This window comes from Canis lupus, chromosome 26 (genome assembly GCF_048164855.1).
Source record: "Canis lupus baileyi chromosome 26, mCanLup2.hap1, whole genome shotgun sequence".
Taxonomy (NCBI): Eukaryota; Metazoa; Chordata; class Mammalia; order Carnivora; family Canidae; genus Canis; species Canis lupus.
The window spans coordinates 8,357,655-8,365,723 of NC_132863.1; positions in this window are offsets into that span (position 1 = coordinate 8,357,655).

An 8,069-nucleotide genomic window follows, 5' to 3' on the forward strand; every position below is an offset into this window, starting at 1 on the left:
CTCCCACCAGTCCTGGGATTGAGCCCTGAGTCGGGCTCCGTGCTCAGAGGAGAGTCTACTTCTCCCTTCCTCTCTCCCTGCGCCTTTCCTCCTGCTTTGCTCATGCTCTCTCTCTCTCTTTCTTTCAAATAAATAAATAAAATCTTAAAAAAAAATAACTTAAATCCCATAAGGTAATGTGGATAGGACAGATATTTTTAGTATTTGTGGAGAAGTATGGGTGTTTTACTTAGAATCATAATAATGAATAAATGTCTAAGCAGGTGCTTCAACCTCTGTTTCTGAATTAATTCTTTCTTTCTTTCTTTCTTTCTTTCTTTCTTTCTTTCTTTCTTTCTTTCTTTCTTTCTTGTTACCCTATGGTCAGTTATGGAGGTCTATCCTTGAAAGGGTCTATACCAATTCCCATATAGAGAATATTTAGAAAACATAACTGAAAAATTAGTCTGTACTTGCATTTTCTTACGTATTTATTTGAGATAGACAGCAGGAACAAGGGGGATGGGTAGAGGAAGAGGGAGAAGCAGACTCCCTGATGAGCAGGGGGGCAGACTCGGGCTCAATCCCAGGACCCTGGGACCATGACCTGAGGTGAAGACAGATTCTTAACCCACTGAGCCACCCAGGTGCCTCTGTACTTGCATTTTCTTTACTTGCCAAATGCTCTCCAACTGTTGAGAAGAGTAGACACCAAACTAACTTAAAACTTTAAAACTCTTGAAACCTTAAAATCGTAATCCTTCCCTCCTCCACAAAGCTCTTCCCACTTGCCAAAAGTGAGCCTGTGGCTCATTCTCTCTACCCTTCATCTATTATCCTGACATTCAATTATTACTAAGGGAAATGGGGAGCCAACTCAATGTCCTCCAGGAAGCCAGAGCTCTGTGGAGCTTTCTGCAGCCCAGTGAATTCATCAGTCTTCCAGTCTGTACAGCACACGGGGAAAGCTGGGGAATTGAGAGTCTGATGCTAACACAGCAGGGCAACAAAAGACAATGTGGCAGGAGGGGATTAGGAAACCTCCCACCAGATGCTAACTTGGTTTTGACCTGTGTCAGCTCACAGAGCCCGGCAATGAGGGAGGGGAGCAAGCTAGGCTTGTGGGTGAGCAGACTGGTTGTCTGGGCAGGACCCCCCACTCCAGGGTGTCTGCCCTTGATGTGGACAATGTGGGCTTCTGGTCTGATCCTCATGTGTGGACATCCAGGATTCTCCTTGTTCATTTTCCACTTCTGCTGACAAACTCAACCCATCAAAGACTGGTACCTGTGTCAGAAAGATGCCAGTTGACTAATTTGCAAGGGAAGAGTTGCCTCTTCGGTATTCAGAGTACTCAAGTTCTCCATCCAAGACAATTCCTTCCCGGGATGAAGGTAGCTGGAGAGTCAAAGCAATGACTAGAAGGCTGCTTGCAGGCATTGCAGGGAGGCAGAGCATCAGAACAAAGGAAGATGGGAGGTCCTGTTTACCCTGGCAGAGTCCAGCCCATTGAGTTGGCCCTTCCAGGGACAAAACTGGACCCAGACATTACTAATCCATCACCGATCTCATTCAGATCAAGCCCAAATACAACTTAATATGGCATTCCGAACATCCACAGCCAAATTATTGGAGGCAGCACAGGAGATGAGATCTTTTAGGCATGTGTATTATATATTAGGTATACATATAATTTAGGTATACACACACACACACACACACACACATATTAGTTGGAGGATCTTACAAAAATAGACAATGGCCAAAATTTGGCCTGGGAGTTGTAGTTTGCCAATCCCTGCTTTAAATTATAGGCCTTATTTTTAAAATACCCTGGTCAATAGAAACTAAACAAAAGGGAATGGATTTCTGGTACAAAACACAGGCAGCGATTTGGAATATTTGGTACCTGTCATGACGGAAGGTGCTAAGACCTGTTAAAAATAAAATTCAACTGAGTGAATTTGAAGATCTAACTGGCATTATTCAATGATTTAGGAATCAGGCAGCATCTGATTTAGGAGTAGAGAGATGTTTCAAGGAGTTGTGCAAAATGGAAGGTGGGGTGGGCAAGAGAGTTATTAGCAAAAGAAAAGAAAAGACAAGGTCATCTTCCCTTAGAGAGAAGGTCAGGGGTCTTATAAGGCGGATCACCTTATCTTCCTTTGGGGGATGGAGAGGGCCCATGTGACAGATTACCTTGTTGGTGCTGACCAGAAAACTCCTGATTGACTCACAGTTAAGACTACATCTCTGAAGGAGGTTAAAATTGCAGTTAGGTTAGGTATTAAGTCCTAGTTTGGTGACTTAGCATGAGTGATGCGATTTGGGATCTGTGATTTTCTTTTTGACAGACCCGAGGGTCTTTATAGAATAAAACCTGGCAGAGTCTACATTTAAAGCCCCACGTAGAAAAAAATGAGGGTGGGTGGGAGTACCATGCTCAGGGGGCAGGATGCTTCTCTTCTAATTAGCGTGTCATGGCAAAGTTAGAAGCTATGGTTCAGAGACCAAGGTGCCAAAGACAACCCTTCCAGTTATTTTGTTTTCAGCTGTTGTGAGATTGGGGGTAAAACCACTAAAAGATCTACAGTCCTGTCTTCAGGGACAGCAAAGAGGAAGACTGAGAAGACTGTGTCCCTCCACCTCCAGTCTCAGAGAGGGCCCTCAAGAGAATGGGTGAGGGCAGGGCCAAAGCACAGGCGGAAGCCCAAGCCTTAGTCATCATCTAGGAAGGAAAGAAGATCCACAGAGACTGGACTTCAAGCATGACTCTGGCTACTGTGCAGTAAGAAGATGGGCTTCTTCATTCTAGTGCCAGAAATAAGTCTACATCTGATTTAAAGAGTGTACAGAAAACAGAGTGCTCAAAAATTCCATAGCTCAAAGTATGGCACCCTGGATAGAGAAAGTTAAGGGTCTCACTCTTGCTCTCTTTCTTTCTCTCTGGAAATGAGATTCACAGTGAAACGAATTCTGCACATGTAGAATCCTGACGCAGAGCAGCTCTGTTGTCTTTACAGTCCATTAACTTTCTAAGGCTCCTCTTTTGAAAAATTGTTTTTGGTCACATGCCTTAAAACAGGGGAAAAACACTCTTTTGGAAAGCTGCAGAAGCTTTAAATGGACTCAAGAGGTTTTCAAAAGCACTTCAAGCCATTCTAGGTATCACATGTGTTGACATATCCTGGAGAACCCACTTCACAATATCTTCAGATTTGGTCCAACAAATTCTCTTCCCCTTTTCTGCTTTGGATGGGACTAAAAGAAACAGAGATGGAGGAGGGCCAGGTGGTAAGTCTCGCACATTCCCAGCAGACAGGGGCTTTAGTGAGGATTGACTTCCTCTTAAAATTAAAGAAATGTAGGGGTACCTGGGTGGCTCCGTTGGTTGAGCACTCAACTTTTGATTTTGGCTCTGGTAATGATCTCATGGGTCATGAGATCCAGCTCTGTGTTAGCTCCATGCTCAGTGGGGAGTCTGCTTGAGATTCTCACTCTCTCCCTCTCACTCCTCTGCCTCTCCTCCCACTCACTCTCTCTCTCTCTCTCTCTCTCAAAATAAATAAATTAAAGAAATGTATATTAAAAAAAAAAATAAAGGGACAAAAAACGGAGCTGGCTGGGAAGGCCCCTGGAATGCTGGGATACCACATTTGTTGGAAATTTACCTACAGTCCCACTGAGCTTAGAACTTAGTCTGAGGTGACTTAGGTCACTTGCATCCAGGGAGATGCTCAGTGAGAAGAGCCACCAGAGGAGGATGTCACACAATTCCCAGGGTGTCTTCCTTATTTCCCAACAGCAATGTGAACTTCCGGGGCATGAAATATCTATATTAAATTAGCAGTCCTAACACAATATTAAAGGCAAATATAAATGTTTCAAGTCAACCTTGGTTGGTTATTAATCATTTCATTAACAATTAATGAATTCAAATGATTAATTTATTTTCACGTATGCTTAACGCATGTGAATAATTCAGAGATGTTGCCCCCAAGTAGAACTGTCTGGTCTTTGTCCTTCCTCCTTTCTTTCTGATTCTGTACTGGTTTCACTGCAGTTGCCAAGTCCACCCTTGGCACAGAAAGGGATCTACTACAGGAAATGAGGCACTTAGAAAGTCATTGGCAGGATGGCAGAAAGGCAATAGGCTGTTTCCAGAAGGATCTTCAGAACAGATCTCCCTAAATAACTGCTGCGGGGACCAGGATCAGGAAACCACACACCCTACCCAGGGCCCAGGCCACCCAGGGTCTGTAATGATCTGAGGTCCAGAAGCCACTGCCACACCATTAGATTGAGGAACATGTCACCTCGGTTGTGACCCCTCCTGATAAATGGGTTTCTCATGCCCTGCTCTCTGAGAGCCTGGGACCTCTGCTGTCACAGCTGCCGGCAAACTGCCATCTGCCCTGATCACCTTTCACTGCAGAGACATAGGAAGGAATGTAGAAGCAGGAAAACAGTCTCTATCTTGTTGCTGCTGCCTTCCAGATACTATAGATGTCTCCTGAAATTCACTTGGTTCCCCCAAGGGGCAAGGGAGTTTGGCAAATGTAGGCTTTATCTTTCGATCTCTAGCAATAAGGTTATAAGGAGGTGAGGTGGAACGGAGTGAACAGAACTGGAATGTCTGCTCTACCTTCCTTCCCTTCTTGTGCAGTGATATTTTCATTTAGAAACTTCTTCTGCACCCAAGTAGAAATGACCGATGGCAGTCAGTGTTCCTCCTCTTTCCAGGTCGATCTGTAGGAGCTGAAAAATGTTAAATGGCAGGGCTTTTTATTAAGTGGAAAGATAGCAAGCTGCAGGATATATTTATGAAATTATACCATATTAGAAAAGCTATACAAATGTGCATAAACGGGTGTTTGTGCATGTATGTGCATATATATACCAAGTATGTACAAAACATGCTTATGCAAGAAATTAGGTGTGTGTATCCACATACGTAGTGAAAATATAGCACAGAAAAGTCTGGAAGGATACACACTCCACCCATTAACAGTGACTAACTCTGGGTAGAGGAATAAGGCATAACATAAGAGAGAAAATTTTGATTTTATTTTAAAGACTTTGTTTATTATTGAGAGAGACAGAGACACAGGCAGAGGGAGAAGCAGGCTCCCTGTGGGGAGCCCAATGCAGGACTCGATCCTGGGACTCCGGGATCATGACCAAAAGCAGATGCTCAACCACTGAGTCACCCAGGTGCCCCTTTGATTTTTATAGCTTTGCAATATTTGAAAGTTTTATTTTAAAAACTATTTTTAAAATAGTTGAATATATTTTGAAAGATGTATTTATTTATTTATTTATTTGAGAGTGAGCATGACGCACGGCTCCTGCTGAGCATGGAGCCTGATGCGGGGCTTGACCTCAAGATGCATGAGATCATGACCTGAGCTGAAACCAAGTTGGATGCTTGACTAACTGAGCCACCCAGGTGCCCCGTAAAGAATTTAGTATTTTAAAAGTCTTGAAACCATACCATCTGTGACAGAAACTCCTGGGGTGCTGATCTGTATGGTGGCTACATGGCAATCTACATATGTAAAAACATCCATTACACTGTACACATAAGACTGTCACAGTTTACTATATGTGATTTATTCTTCAATAAAACACTTAAGTAAAGTGTTTTACAGCCACGTCTAAGTAATGTCAAGATATGTGGCCTTAGGCAAGTTATTTAACTTCTTTGAAACTCAGTTTTACTCATCTGTATAATGGATATTATTATAATAGTCACTATCTCAGTATTATAGCAAGAATTAAACAAGTTAACTTACATAAAATATTCATTGTGTGCCTGGATCACAACAAGCACGCAATAGCAATTATGGAGAGAGTCCTTGTTCTCATGTATCAGAGTAAGTATAATATTTTTCTATGTCTATGATAATAAATTACCACAAACCGGGTGGCTTAAAACAGAAATTTATTTTTTCATAGTTTGGGAGTCCAGAAATCCAAAATAAAGGTATGGGTCCTTCTGGAGACTTTGAGAAGAGAATCTGCTCCATGCCTCTCTCCTAGCTTCCTTTGGCATTCCTTGGCTCATGGATTGGTAAATTAATAAAACAAGGAGGCCATTACACTGAAGAGGCCCTACTGCTGTGGTGGCTTGTACAAGCAAACCAAAATCTTAGCCTGTAAATGCTCCAGGGTTGAGAAATGGAAATCTAAGGGTAACCAGTCACAGGCAACTAGGCTTTAAGCTAGGGCCAATCAAATGACTTTCCTTTGCTTCCACACCCTCTCTACTTAAGTCTTTCCCCCATTGGCTCCTATTCTTGGAGGGCTCCTAACTTTCCACTTTGATGCTTCCAGATTCGAATTGATTTTGCTCCAATAAACTCTTCAAATTTTTCATATGCCACAGTTTATCTTTTAGCAAGATGCTTCCCTCCAATCTCTGCCTGTCTTCCCTGGACTTCTGCCCTCTGTCTCTTTGTGTGCTCTCTCTTCCCTTTACAAGGACAAGGACACCAGTCACTGCATGTAGAGCCTACCCTAATCCAGCATGTCCTCATCTTGACTTTAAAAAGGTCACATTTCCAATAAGGTCACATTCTGAGGTTCCAGGTAGACCTGAATTGAGGGGTGACACTATTCATACCACTGCAGCTGGGCATCATGATTCAACGCTAATGCTCAGAAACATTTAAAGCACAAGGGAGTGAGGAGGGCGTTTCATTTTTCCCAGAGGCAGCCAGGAATCAGAATCGCTCACTATCTAGTATTTGTAGACTTCTAGTTTATGGTTTTTAATAAAAAAATTAAGTGCCAAGATAGATAGGAGTCACAAAACTCCTATGGCTACGGTCCAGCCTGCTGTCTTGACAGCAATATCATTTTGCATAAATAAAAGGCAAACTTTTCACTACAATCAATAATAAACAAATACTTCGAACTCCCAAGTCTTGCGTAAACTCTCTGTTTCCTTCCATTTTAATAGGCAAGACTGGCCTCTGTGATACTTGAGGTTGCTTTTTAAATGTGCCACTAGAGGGAGGAAAGGCTGTATGTTTGTTTTTGAAGTGCATATTGCAGGGTAATGAGGTTTCCTTTGTGCAATTACTGCAAGTATAAGCTCCGTGTGTGATTGCAGAGTAATTCCATTTAATGTTGATGATGCACACCGCACTGCAGATCAAAGTGAAACAGTATGAATCACAAGCTGGGTTCCTATTAAAAGCATATTGTTTGGGCAGAGATGGGAATCTATAACAATTCAAACGCTTTCTTTAATCACTGAAGTTCAAATGCTGCCTTTAAAATCGGACTTTTGTCCAATGGGTGGCTCAGTGGTTTAGCGCCTGCCTTTGGCCCAGGGCATGATCCTGGAGTCCTGGGATTGAGTCCTGCATCAGGATCCTTGCATGGAGCCTGCTTCTCCCTCTGCCTGTGTCTCTGCCTCTCTCTGTGTCTCTCATAAATAAATAAAATCTAAAAAAATAATAATGAAAAAATAAAATAAAATTGGACTTTTGCAAAGTGAGGATGGGCATTGCATTACACACAGTGGCTTCCGAAGACAGCTGTGGTGCAGGCATTTGAGAAGATGGACGAGACAGTGGAGAGGCTTCAAAATGTGAAGTTTGCAGACCAACACATGTGACCTTTCAGGTTTGCTTTTATGCAAATGTGGGTATGATGTTGCTAAGCAGAGTGATCTAGCCCAGAGAAAAATACTAGTAATAATAAGTAACACTTAGGGGGTGCCCGGGTGGCTCAGTCAGCTAAGCATCTGCCTTCAGCTCAGGTCATGATCCTGGGTCCTGGGATGGAACCCCAAGTCGGGCTCCCTGCTTAGGGGGGAGTCTAATTGTCCTTCACCCTCTGCCCCTTCTACTTGTGCTCTCACTAGCTGTCTCTGTCCTTTTCAAATGAATAAACACAAAAATCTTTTTAAAAATAATTAACAGATAGTACTTATTCTGTACCAATGCTTTATATATATTAACTCATTCTTCCAACAATCTTTTAAGGTAGATATCTTACTATTTTCCTCATTTTACAGATGAAGAAACTGAGGCCCATGTTGACAAGATAGGTACCAAAGCCGGCTAGGGGTCCAGACT